At 33.9% G+C, this 13,094-nt stretch overlaps 2 non-coding genes across 2 annotated transcripts; both read left to right on the top strand.

Moving 5' to 3' along the window:
• Window positions 1-74, top strand: TRNAP-UGG (transfer RNA proline (anticodon UGG)). The gene has a single exon. It is a non-coding gene; the product is annotated as a tRNA-Pro (tRNA).
• Window positions 75-263: 189 nt separating this feature from the next.
• On the top strand, window positions 264-337 carry TRNAW-CCA (transfer RNA tryptophan (anticodon CCA)). Its single transcript has one exon. It is a non-coding gene; the product is annotated as a tRNA-Trp (tRNA).
• The last annotated feature ends 12,757 nt before the right edge of the window (window positions 338-13,094 follow it).

The following is a 13,094-nucleotide window of genomic DNA, read 5'->3' as shown; positions in this document are numbered from 1 at the left end:
AGGGATGTAGCGCAGCTTGGTAGCGCGTTTGTTTTGGGTACAAAATGTCACGGGTTCAAATCCTGTCATCCCTACCTATTACTTCTCCTTTGAGCAGTAAGGAGGGAGCCATTTTAGTTTTAGATTGATTAAAATTAAGCATACATAATCTATCATTTTCTCATATTATATATGATATATGATAGTATAGGTGTGCACGATGTATTGGGGTTATAAAATAAAAGAATCCTCTTTTTTACAGTCTTATTTATTATGATAAGAAAGCGCTCTTAGTTCAGTTCGGTAGAACGTGGGTCTCCAAAACCCAATGTCGTAGGTTCAAATCCTACAGAGCGTGATTCCGCTCTTGTTAAGTCGAAAATTACACCGAACTGAAAAAAAAAAAAAAAAAAAAAAATTGAACAGCAATTCGAATTTGACCTCCTTGAATTAAATTAATTAAATTAAAATTAAAGGGGTCAGTCAAAAAAAGAGATGTTAATTAATCAAAGGTCCAACTGATCACCACGTATGTATTGTAAATATGCGGTTACGAATAATCCAGCCAAAGTAATAGGAATTAGACCTAAGACGATTCCAAATAGAAAAACTTCAATCATTTCAATTTATTTGAAAGGAGAAAAAGAAAGGTAATATCTATCCCTAAATATTAATCTCTATTGCCCATGAATATCAATAACTAATAATTGATAATTAACACGGTAAGGAACTATAGAATATATGGAATAGGACAGAAAACTTTGTTTTTATTAATTGTTCGTTCATTCAATTAATTTTCAAATAAGTCGTATCTTACTCAGACCAATAAATAGAGCTGAGGTTATAGTTAAAGCCGCTAGTAAAAAACCGAAATAACTAGTTAGAGTAGGCATGAAGGAGCTAAATGAAATATGTTCTTTTTATACATATGTTTATAAAGCACTTACCTAAGTTTCAATTTTTAAAAGAGACGGGGATAAGCAAAAATACCAATTGAAAGAATAAGTTCAATTGAAATTTTTTGATTCATCAATCATTCTAAACGGTATTCACAAAAATAGAGCGGCAGGACAAGAGTAGAAAAGAAAAAGAAATAGATTCATCATCTTTGTAGTTAGGTCAAGAAAAAACCTTTGGATCTAATACAAGAATACAAGAAAGGCCGCCTCACAAATATTGATTAGTAGAATTTTTTTTTTATTCCTTGCTCTTTTTTTTATCTATATCTAATACTATCGACTACTCTTACTTGTTACTAGACGACTAAGCAATTCCTTAAAATAAAAAAAGGAGGGCTTACAACAAAAAACAAAACCTCTTATGCAATTACGAAAAAAAGTCAATTTTTAGATTTCGCATCTAATTGACTTGCGGAAATATGATAATTTCCTTCATGAATTATTATAAACTTGTTGGATTCACGGGTTACCTGATCTTCCGTTTCTAGCCCCAAACCAATAATAGAATCCCCTATATTATATTCCAGGAATTTGAGGAATTTTCTATCGCATGATACGTGGTTATACATCGACAAGCAAGAAGAAGAAAGAAATTATCTAGCACTTCATGTCGATATACTGTTTGAAATTGCGTTGCTGTGTCAGAAGAAGGATAGCTATACTGATTCGGTATACTCTAAAAATACCTTTGGTACAATATTGACGATCTCACAAAGATTGAATTTCAGTGAATTTCCGTTTACTGATCTCATCTTTTACGGAATCGATCCCCTACAAGAATATGCGGAGCTCAGCATGTCTGGAAGCACAGGAGAACGTTCTTTTGCTGATATTATTACCAGTATTCGATACTGGATCATTCATAGTATTACTATACCTTCCCTATTCATTGCGGGTTGGTTATTCGTCAGCACAGGTTTAGCTTATGATGTGTTTGGAAGCCCTCGTCCAAACGAGTATTTTACAGAGAGCCGACAAGGAATTCCATTAATAACCGGCCGTTTTGATTCTTTGGAACAACTCGATGAATTTAGTAGATCTTTTTAGGAGGACCCAATGACCATAGATCGAACCTATCCAATTTTTACAGTGCGATGGTTGGCTGTTCACGGACTAGCTGTACCTACCGTTTCTTTTTTGGGGTCAATATCAGCAATGCAGTTCATCCAACGATAAACCTAATCCGAATTAATTATAGAGCTATGACACAATCAAACCCGAACGAACAAAATGTTGAATTGAATCGTACCAGTCTCTACTGGGGGTTATTACTCATTTTTGTACTTGCTGTTTTATTTTCCAATTATTTCTTCAATTAAGAAAAAAAGAGTAGTAGAATACTAAATAATAGTAGGAATTCTCTTATCCCATTCGGAAGGATTGCATCTCATAATTATCTATGACTGTTTATGTCTTTAGCATGACCACTTGATGAAATGTGGAGGGAAGCGGGATAAATGGCCGATACTACTGGAAGGATTCCTCTTTGGATAATAGGTACGGTAACTGGTATTCCTGTGATCGGTTTAATAGGTATTTTCTTTTATGGTTCATATTCTGGATTGGGTTCGTCCCTGTAATATGTAATAATGGGATGAACTAAGTTATAGGCATGAAAGTGTAAGAACTCAACGGGGCCCGCCTCCTCTTTCTTTGTCTGATTCGCGAGGAGGGGTCCCGTTGAATTCTTAATGATCATAATATTTTGTTCGTATAAATATAAATGACAACAAATAGATCACTTTTTCCGATGATGTTTTTGAAAAATGAACTCGATTAATTGATTCATAGCATCTGTTCTTCGATAGTATCTATCGATACTTTCAAGGTTAGAAGAAAAAAAGGAATCACTCAATTTCCTTTTCCTGGATGACACAATCACAATATATATTTAATTTTAATATTTAATTTTTTTTAATATTTAATTTTAATATTTTAATATTTAATTTTAATATTTCTTTTTTTTTTCTGTCGACCAGATATCAAGCAAACCCTTTCTAGACTAGTCTAACCTTACTCTATTTATTTTAGTATTTCATCAAAGTTTGAAATTTTTTTATAAGTTCATCGCCTTGCTTCTATTTTATATTTATAAAAAAAAGGATTCCTTCTCTTTTTTTTGGTTGTCCATTACTTATTATATTATATTATACTTATTTATACTTATACTTATTTTATACTTATTTATACTTATTTTATACTTATTATATTATCCTTATTACTTATTCGATTACTTTATTACTTATTCTATTATCTATTATAATCTATTATCTATTATAAGTAAATCTAAAAAAATAAAGGGTTCTGAAAAATCTGGAAAAATATAAACTAAGAATAGAAATCTTTGACGAATGGGATCCGGAATTGTTATTATTTCGACACAAGAAAAGGAATTTTACACATCCTTTTCTTGTGCCGAAGGCTAGGAAGACGAAGAATACTCCCTGTAATTATTTGTTCCCCTCATTTATCCTTCCTTTCTATTCTCCGCTTACTTATCTTATGTTTAGTATCTAATCAAATTGAATTTAGAAAACAAAACCCATTCTGTGACATTTCAATCTGACAATAGGGATATAATTACACCCCTCCCATTTAGATTGAAAAAAGAAAAGAAGGGGTAAAGACAAATAGTCTTCTTCACAATATACAGATTTTGAATGCGGTAAAAGTAATTCCTAGAGAAAGAATATAAACAAGCAAAAGACTTTTCATACTTTTTTCATCATACCTAACCTAATTGCCAGGAAGAATTTGTTCTTTTTTACAAATTTGATGTTGATAAATCCACGGATCTAGAAATTCATTTCGGACACTTGAACCTTTTCAAATTGTTTCTTTTTAAGAACCAAAAAGATTTGTGCAAAAACAATAGATGCCAAGAAGAACAAAAGGCCTTGGACACGTAGTGGATCTTGAAGTACTATTTCTGCATCCCCCTGACCAAATCCACCCACATTAGGATTACTTGTTAATGGTTGATCAAGTTTGATAGATTCACCCTCTGAAACAAGAAGTTCTGGTCCTGGGGGGATAATATCAACCACTTGATGTCCATCCAATGCATCCGTTATGGTTATTTCGTACCCCCCTTTTTCTTTTCGTATGATTTTGCTTACTATACCTGTTGCCGTAGCATTATAAATTGTATTGTTACTTTTGTTCCCGTCGGGATAAATCTGACCCCTTCCCCTATTTCCGCCTACGTATATGGGATATTTTAAGAAATGAACATCCTTATTACTAGCAGGGTCTGGGGAAAGAATAGGAAAGGTGATTTCACTATATTTTTGACCAGGAACAGGACCTATCACAAGAATATTTTTCTGAGTGGGGCGGTAGTTCTGAAAAGACAGATTGCCTATCTTTTCTTTCATCTCGGGCGAAATACGATCAGGTGGGGCTAACTCAAACCCCTCCGGTAAAATAAGAACAGCACCCACATTCAAAGCCCCTTTCTTACCATTAGCAAGAACTTGTTTCAGTTGCATATCATAAGGAATTCTAACAACCGCTTCAAATACAGTATCAGGAAGTACCGCTTGTGGAACCTCAATATCCACGGGTTTATTAGCTAAATGGCAATTGGCACATACAATACGCCCAGTTGCTTCTCGTGGATTTTCATACCCCTGCTGCGCAAAAATGGGATATGCATTTGAAATGGATGCCCCGGTTATTATATAGATCATGAGCGATACGGAAATGGATCGAGTAATCTCCTCCTTTATCCAAGAAAAAGTATTTCTAGTTTGCATGGTACAATCATTGATCCCGAAAATTTCTACAATAAAATTAGGTAGGTCACTAGTATAGTTCCCTATCCACGATTCTGCTATTTACTTTTACTGAAAAAAAAAAAAATTTACTGAAATAGAGGAGGAATTGTATTCCCCTGATGGGTAGAAAGAGTAAAGTAAGGTACGACTTTGCATTCTTTGCTTATATACAAAGTAAGAAAGATTCTAATTGAATCCGTGAATCATTTTTCAGTCAGTCAGTGAATGATAAATAACTACAAGTGACGGCGATACATGATTTAAATAACGAAAGATCGAATATTTAAAAATTGTATCTAGAATGACTGGAAGGGTACAAGCAAGAACAGATATAATTTGATCATTATGAGCAAATCCAAAATCTTTGTAGATATAGCCAATCATTAGTTCCCAACCGTGGTGCGAATGGAATCCGACACAGAACTCAGTTAATAAAAGAATAGAAAAAGCTTTTATTGTGTCGCTTAAATTATATAGGAATTCTTGAACCCAAGAGTTAAGAATAACAAGTTCTTCATTACCCAAAATAGAATAACCACTTAGAATAACGAAACAGATTAGATTTGTCGAGAAGTGCAAAATCGTATGGATACGATCCTCATTGTGCATCTTGATCAATTGGATCGTTTCTTTGTGGATTCCTATACGAAGTTTTTGTAGATGTGTTTCCGGGTATTCTTTTATCATTTCGTCCAACAGGAGGAGTTCCTCTACTTCTATGAATTGTTCTAGAATACTTTTTTCTTGAATATCATTCAAAAAAGTTTCGGATTGCCTAGTATTCCACCAATTAGTAATCCAAGATTTCAGACTTTTATTAAATGAGAGAGAGATCCACCAGGGCAAAAATACTATAGATGCAAAATATAGAAGGGGAGTGAATGCTTTCTTTTTTGCCATTTTTTCATCTGTGAATTGTTAATGAACCCACCTCATTCGTTGACTTTATGTGATCTAATCTTTCTATCAAGCATGACTTTCATTATATTATAAATTATAAGATAAATTATAAGGTAGGGGCCCATGAATCTATTCTCTGTTTTTTTTTTTTTTGATTCAGTGCTTAGTCCTTGAATCTAAAAAGAGTACAGAAATAGAAAATAAGAATCCACTTTGAATTCGAATGTTCGAATGAAATATATATATATATTATTGTTTCCAGATATCTCAATTGATCAAATTCGAAGCAATTGCCCTCTTTCGATAACTGCCCGAAAGAACCGCTTCAAATAATAAAGATTATTCTATTCAGATTTTGAGACGAAGGAGCTCCCTGTCTATATCAAGATATCAATCAAATATGTCGAAAAATTTTCGCGGGTTATCTAGACTGTATATAGTCTAGAGTCCGGGAATAATTGAAAAAAAAAAAATTATGAAAAATATTATGATGATCAAAAATGAGTGACAAAAAAAGACAGAAAAGTTATCATTACATTTATCATTATGTTATAAGAAAGAAATCTACTTGTTTAGTTCTTAAGGAGCACAAAAGAAAGGATAAAAGGGGAGGGGCTGATTGACAAAAGGAAAGTAGAGAAAATTTACAAGATATAATCTATCTGTATCTAACGTATCAACTCCAAATATTGAAAATAAAAAGTTAAATATTTCGAAATACTTTGATATATGAGATGAATCCATTATTTCGATTTCTTGCTTGTTTTGTTACTGAATTAAGTTGAGTGGTTTTACATTTACAGACGCATAAAAAACAATTTTTGTGGACAAAAAAAAAAAAACAGTTTTGTTTTATGTTATGACTCTTCCGTATACGTCTTCTTTGGTTCGAGTGGGCATTCTTAAGAAACTTCAGTTTAGTTCTGCTATAGAAAAAAGAGGCTTCTTGTCTTGAGTTTTTTCCTCCTGCCGAGAAAGCATTTATTCTGCAATTCATTTCAAAAGACTTCAATCGGTACACGCAAAAAATAGGCCAATTCAGCAGCTTTTTGCTCAATTTCTCGTGGAGTCAAATTCTCATCAGTACGAGTCAAGGGAACGGCCCCCTGGCCTCTGATTTCCATATAAAGGACACGCCGAGCATAAATACCCTCTTTAACTTCTATTCTGATGGACTGAATATCTTTCATAAGGAATCGTAGAAAGATGCGACGATTTTTTCCAGGAAAACCCCAACGAAAAATACATACTATTCCCTCTTTTCTATCGAATCGATCATAACCACTACCTACATTCCAAAAAATCGTGCACCACAAATAGGAACTAATAAAGAGACCCGCGATCCCATAGAAAGACATCACGATTCCTTGTGGAAAAAAAACTATTTGCTGAGACGGAAATAAAGATATCAAATTCCTACCAAGATAACTAGAAGTTCCAACTAATAAAAACCCTAATGAACCAAAAAAAAGAATAAAGGCCCAGCAGAAATTGCTTGTTTTTCGAGACCCCACTATAAATTCTATCCATATAGATTCTGATCGCCAACTCATACATACTAGATCCAGTTGCATTTTATTGGAATTGAGAAAATAAGCAAAAAAATTTGACTTTACTTTTTTTGTTTCCGAAGTAACTCTCATCAACTAGTGCTATTTTGATATGAACTTTTAGAAGTAATTCATCAAATTGCTTAGATCTAAAATCATCCCCTTTATATGATCCCCTATACAGATCTACTAGATATATAGACTTTAATTTCATACATTCGTCCGGTACCGATCCACTTGCTATAATTCATTTACCCCTATATCATGTTTACGTATGCATAAGAGGAGCTTTTTCATTTATGTTCGGGGAAGCCGGATGGATGTTATACAATATTCTACTAAATAGATATCCGTGGCATCTAAGTCGTGAAAAAAAAAATAGATAAGATTTGGTCTTGGCCTTGGCCCCATCGAATCTAAAAAATCTTAGTTTTTTGAACATACAAAGATAAAGAAGCCATTGCAATTGCCGGAAATACTAGGCCTACTAAAGGCACAAAAATAGAGGGAATTGTCATAAAATGGGTACCTCAATTTAATATTCGTACCTGTTATTGTTATATTGTTAGTTATAAAGTTAGTTATAAATATATCTTATAATAATTATATTATAATTCGTATATTATACTAAGTATATCTAAATATTATACTAAGTATATCGAAATACTAAGTATATCTAAATATTATACTAAGTATATCTAAATACTAAGTATATCTAAATATTATACTAAGTATATCTAAATACTAAGTATATCTAAATACTAAGTATATCTAAGCGAGTATATATATCTAATATATATATCTTATCTAATAAGTGCAAGGAATGTAGAATTAAATAAAGGGACTTGCCCATCTTTCTAAATGAAATAAAATAGGTGTATGATAAGATAATCCACTTTCTTTATTATCTTACTTTATTCCTACTTTTCTTATTATTATTATTCTATTGTTCTTGTCTTCTAATTTTAATTTCTAATTTGAATTTAATAAAGAAAGAGTTTATTACAAATTGAGAAAGAGTTTATTACAAATTGTCGAAAGATTCGATTCGTTAGAATCCGATCCAAGAACAGGGATTTTTAGTAAAAATAGAATTCTCGGGAGATATAGAAAGATGCAAAACTCTATATTTATATTTTTTCTATATTTGAATTATATAAACATACGCAATAGAGCAAGATAAAATTCGTTTTTCGACAATTCCATTTTATGTCACAAAGTCAAAGCCCATTATGCGGGCTTTGACTTTGATTCTGATAAACTAACTAACTGCCTTTTCACTACAAAGAAAATAATTTAACTTAAGACTCTACTTGATTGAATTTTGATTCAAAGGAAAAAAACCGTGGAACTGAAATAACTCACTCAGAACACCCTTTAAAGGATTACGTGGTACGATTGGATCGAATAAACCCTTATGGAATAAATATTCAGCCTCCTGTGAACCTTCAGGTACTGTTATATTCAATGTTTGCTCAATTACTCTTTTACCCGCAAATGCAATATAGGCATTGGGTTCAGCAATAATGATATCCCCCAACATACCAAAACTCGCGGTCACTCCACCAGTAGTAGGAGATGTAAGAATTGATACATAAAATAACTTTTTATTTGATTGATAATCATATAAAGCAGAAGATATTTTAGCCATTTGCATCAAGCTCAAACTTCCTTCTTGCATGCGTGCTCCTCCGGAAGCACACACTAGAATAAGAGGCAAAAAATTATTGGTAGCATATTCGATCAAACGGGTGATTTTCTCGCCTACTGCGGATCCCATACTACCCCCCATAAACTGAAAATCCATAACCCCGATTGCTATAGGAATACCGTTTAGTTGACCCGTACCTGTTTGAATAGCCTCAGTTAATCCTGTCTCTCTTTGATAAGAATCAAGACGATCTTTATAGGGCTCTTCGTCATACTCAAACGGATCAGAATCAATACCATCTTCGTCATACTCAAACGGATAAGAATCAATACCATCTTCGTCATACTGAAATGGATCAGAATCAATACCATCTTTATCTTTGTCAAACTGAAATGGATCATAATCAATACCATCTTTATCTTTATCTTTGTCAAACTGAACTTTATCTTTGTCAAACTGAACTTTATCTTTGTCAAACTGAACTTTATCTTTGTCATACTGAACTTTATCTTCGTCATACTGAAATGGATCAGAATCAAGACCATCTTTATCTTTGTTAAACTGAAATGGATCATAATTAATACCATCTTTATCTTTGTTAAACTGAACTTTATCTTTGTCATACTGAACTTTATCTTTGTCAAACTGAACTTTATCTTTGTCATACTGAACTTTATCTTCGTCATACTGAACTTTATCTTCGTCATACTGAAATGGATCAGAATCAATACCATCCATATAAGGCTCTTCTTGGTCAGACTGAAATGGATCATAATCAATACCATCTTCGTCAGAACCATCTTCGTCAGCTTCGTCAGAACCATCTTCGTCAGCTTCGTCAGAACCATCTTCGTCAGCTTCGTCAGAACCATCTTCGTCAGCTTCGTCAGAACCATCTTCGTCAGCTTCGTCAGAACCATCTTCGTCAGCTTCGTCAGAACCATCTTCGTCAGACTGAAATGGATCATAATCAATACCATCTTCGTCAGACTGAAATGGATCATAATCAATACCATCTTCGTCATACTGAAATTCAATGGGATCCAGAGAGATCATGTCTTCATCCATAGGATCCCAAGTACCTGGATCAATCGAAAGTTCGATTCTATCTGAACTACTCATTTTCAAATGATATCCACAGTATTCACAAATATTCATTTTTGGCTTAAGAAATTTCTTATAATTTAATCCATAACAATCTTCATTTTCGCATAGAACCCACAAATGCTTGAAATCTTTAGGCCTTTCTAAATCATTACCATTTGCGCAACTTTCTTTTAGAGTTAAATCATTACCATTTGCGCAACTTTCTTTTAGAGTTAAATCATTACCATTTGCGCAACTTTCTTTTAGAGTTAAATCATTACCATTTGCGCAACTTTCTTTTAGAGTTAAATCATTACCATTTGCGCAACTTTCTTTTAGAGTTAAATCATTACCATTTGCGCAACTTTCTTTTAGAGTTAAATCATTACCATTTGCGCAACTTTCTTTTAGAGTTAAACCATTGTCTTCACTACTATTTCCACCTTCAACACAAATGTAACCACAAATGCAATTATAAATATAACTATCATTGTAATTGTCACTACCACTTAAAATGGAACTATCAATACAGGTTTGAGAACGAAGATAAGAGTTAATACAACTCTTAATGTGATTATTCCAACTATAGTTAGTATCATACAAGTTAAAATCATAGTGGGGATCGTCATTGTCAATCTCAAAAATTTGATTTTCACTATTAAAATATAGAGAATAATTATCCTGATTACTATCATTATCCTGATTACTATCCCTAATTAAAACCCTAATTCGGGTGTCATCAGAAATGAAATTCCGAATGTCTTTGACGCCAACTAAATGATCAACCTTACTGTAATAACTAGAGCTGTCACTACAACCATGAATGTTTTTATCCATATCATTTCTAACCGGGTCTTCGTTTACACTAGTATTTTCAATAGGACCAAGGCTATCCATTGATTTACTTAGCCCACATCTGTATTCTAATTCCCCCTTAGACAAGATAAAATTGAACCATAATTTTTCCATAGAGTTTTCTTGCCTCTATTTAGATGTAAAGTATAATAGATGAATAGTCATTTGATGAAAAAAAAAAAATCATTTATTTCCTATCGGAATACGCATAATGGATACAATCATTAAACTAATAATGAGTGAATATTGAAGTAAAGGATTCTCGTTTGTGAGAACCTGGAGTATCAGTTCATTATATATGATATATGATACTTTACTTTTTTCTTTTCAATTATAAATATAAATTTTCAATTAGAAATAGCGATTTCCCTATGTTGTGTAAAATTCGCACTGAAAAAATTGAAAAAAGAAATTTTTCTCCTATCAAGAACCTTTTTCGTAAAATATCGTCTACTAATACAATAAAATCTCGTCTACTAATACAATAAGTTTCTATTCCAACACGGAACGAATAGGATAGAAAAGAATACACCAATCTTTAGGATCGGCTCAATCCTTTTAGTAAAAGATTGGGCCGAGTTTAATTGCAATTCAACAAACCAACAGTAATTACTGGATTACAAAGTATCCATTGCTTCGAATTCAAATTTTATTTATCTAAAGTATCCATTGCTTCGAATTCAATATTTGATCTCCTTCCATACTTCACAAGCAGCAGCTAGTTCCATACTCCATTTGCCAGCCTCGCGGATAATTTCATTACCCTGGCGGGCAAGGTCACGTCCCTCATTACGAGCTTTTACACATGCTTCTAAAGCTACTCGATTAGCTACGGCACCCGGTGCATTTCCCCAAGGGTGTCCTAAAGTTCCTCCACCGAATTGTAGTACGGAATCATCTCCAAAGATCTCGGTCAAAGCAGGCATATGCCAAACGTGAATACCCCCCGAAGCTACGGGCAGAACACCTGGTATAGAAACCCAATCTTGAGTGAAATAAATACCACGGCTTCGATCTTTTTCAATAAAATCATCACGTAGTAAATCAACAAAGCCCAAAGTTATGTCCCTTTCTCCTTCAAGTTTACCTACTACTGTACCAGCGTGAATATGATCTCCACCAGACAGACGTAAAGCTTTAGCTAGTACACGAAAGTGCATACCATGATTCTTCTGTCTATCAATAACTGCGTGCATTGCGCGATGGATGTGAAGAAGTAGACCATTATCTCGGCAATAATGAGCCAAGCTAGTATTTGCAGTGAACCCACCTGTTAAGTAGTCATGCATTACGATGGGAGCTCCCAATTCTCTGGCAAATATGGCCCTTTTAATCATTTCTTCACATGTACCCGCAGTAGCATTCAAGTAATGCCCTTTGATTTCACCTGTTTCAGCCTGTGCTTTAAAAATTGCTTCGGCACAAAATAAGAAACGGTCTCTCCAACGCATAAATGGTTGGGAGTTCACATTCTCATCATCTTTGGTAAAATCAAGTCCACCACGTAGACATTCATAAACTGCTCTACCGTAGTTCTTAGCGGATAACCCCAATTTAGGTTTAATAGTACATCCTAATAGGGGGCGACCGTACTTGTTCAATTTATCTCTTTCAACCTGGATGCCATGAGGCGGGCCTTGGAAAGTTTTAGTATAAGAAGGAGGGATTCGCAGATCCTCTAGACGTAGAGCGCGCAGGGCTTTGAACCCAAATACATTACCCACAATGGAAGTAAACATGTTAGTAACAGAACCTTCTTCAAAAAGGTCTAAGGGGTAAGCTACATAACATATATATTGATTTTCTTCTCCAGCAACGGGCTCAATGTGGTAGCATCGCCCTTTGTAACGATCAAGGCTGGTAAGCCCATCGGTCCACACGGTTGTCCATGTACCAGTAGAAGATTCAGCAGCTACTGCTGCCCCTGCTTCCTCGGGCGGAACTCCGGGTTGAGGAGTTACTCGGAAGGCTGCCAAGATATCAGTATCTTTGACTTCATATTCAGGAGTATAATAAGTCAATTTATACTCTTTAACACCAGCTTTGAATCCAACACTTGCTTTAGTCTCTGTTTGTGGTGACATAAGCCCCTCCCTACAACTCATGAATTGAAAATTTTCGCAACAACAAGGTCTGCTCGGCATAAATTAGGAGTTAATGAAACCTTTTCGAAGAAATCTTTCAAAAAATTATCAACTAATCCGAAAGGTTCCTTATTAGACCATGGTATTTGATTCGCCAAATACATCATTATTCTATATTCTTTCATATTCTATATTCTTTCATATGTATGGCGCAACCCAATCCGTGTTTTTCAAGTTTAGAATTCCTTACT

The sequence above is a fragment of the Durio zibethinus genome, unplaced genomic scaffold, assembly GCF_047325235.1.
Source record: "Durio zibethinus cultivar Kanyao isolate XHJ-2024 unplaced genomic scaffold, ASM4732523v1 HiC_scaffold_199, whole genome shotgun sequence".
Lineage (NCBI taxonomy): Eukaryota > Viridiplantae > Streptophyta > Magnoliopsida > Malvales > Malvaceae > Durio > Durio zibethinus.
Note: the sequence above shows the minus strand (reverse complement) of the source record. Positions and strands in the feature narration are given on the sequence as shown.